We start from the raw sequence: 993 nt of genomic DNA, 5'->3' as shown, positions 1-993 counted from the left end.
AAAAAAAAAAAAAGAAAAGAAAAGAAAGAAAGAAAAAAGAAGGGGAGGGGAGGGAAAAGGGAATCATCTAATTGTGTGCATTCATTGTAAGTAGTAAATTAGGCATCCAGGACCACATATCCCCATCTTCACGTGGGCATTGTGTGTGTTCGAGTGACTCCACAGGCACAAGGACTGGGTAGCTCTCCTGTGCCCAAGAACACTGAACAGAGACAAGTACTTTTCCACAGGATAACATTGTTCATGGTCCACATCCTACTCCTTCAGCCCTCCTCTTGTTTCCATGACATCCAAGAGCCCATAATAAGTATGAGATTTTTTTTTTGTTTCTGTTTTTGATTTTTTGAAACAGAGTCTCGCTCTGTTGCCCAGGCTGGAAGGCAGTGGCATGATCTCGGCTCACTGCAACCTCCATCTCCTGGGTTCAGGCAATTCTCCTGCCTCAGCCTCCCGAGTAGCTGGGATTACAGGCGTGTGCCCCTACACCCAGCTCATTTTTGTATTTTTAGTAGAGACAGGGTTTTGCCATGTTGGCCAGGCTGGTCTTGATCTCCTGACCTCAAGTGATCTGCTCAAGTATGGGAATTTTTATTAATAAAAGTGCAGGCTTGCAATTGAGATTGTCAGTCAGATGAACATTTTATCTTAAAAAGATCCCATCTAGCATTTTTTTTTTTTTTTTGTCTTGGAAAGCTATGTTCGTGCAGCCCCAGCCAGTCATCTCTCAAAAGCCTCCTTCTGAATGAGGAAAGTCCAGACATCTTGGTGCTAGAGCTAGTGTCTAGAACAATAAGACATCTCCTGAGTTCAGCCTTAACAGATAAGGCAAATGCTAACATCACATAGCTTCTATAAGGCAAATAGGCAGAGTTCAGAAACCCCAGGACGTTAAAATATTTTAACGTGAGAGAAGATGTCATTGGGTATGTTCTAGTAGGATATAGGCTGATCTACTGTGTTCAGCTGTAAGTTAGAGGGTATCTGGCCAATAGT

This window comes from Colobus angolensis, unplaced genomic scaffold (genome assembly GCF_000951035.1).
Source record: "Colobus angolensis palliatus isolate OR3802 unplaced genomic scaffold, Cang.pa_1.0 Scaffold107, whole genome shotgun sequence".
NCBI lineage: Eukaryota > Metazoa > Chordata > Mammalia > Primates > Cercopithecidae > Colobus > Colobus angolensis.
This window is presented reverse-complemented; position numbering follows the sequence as displayed.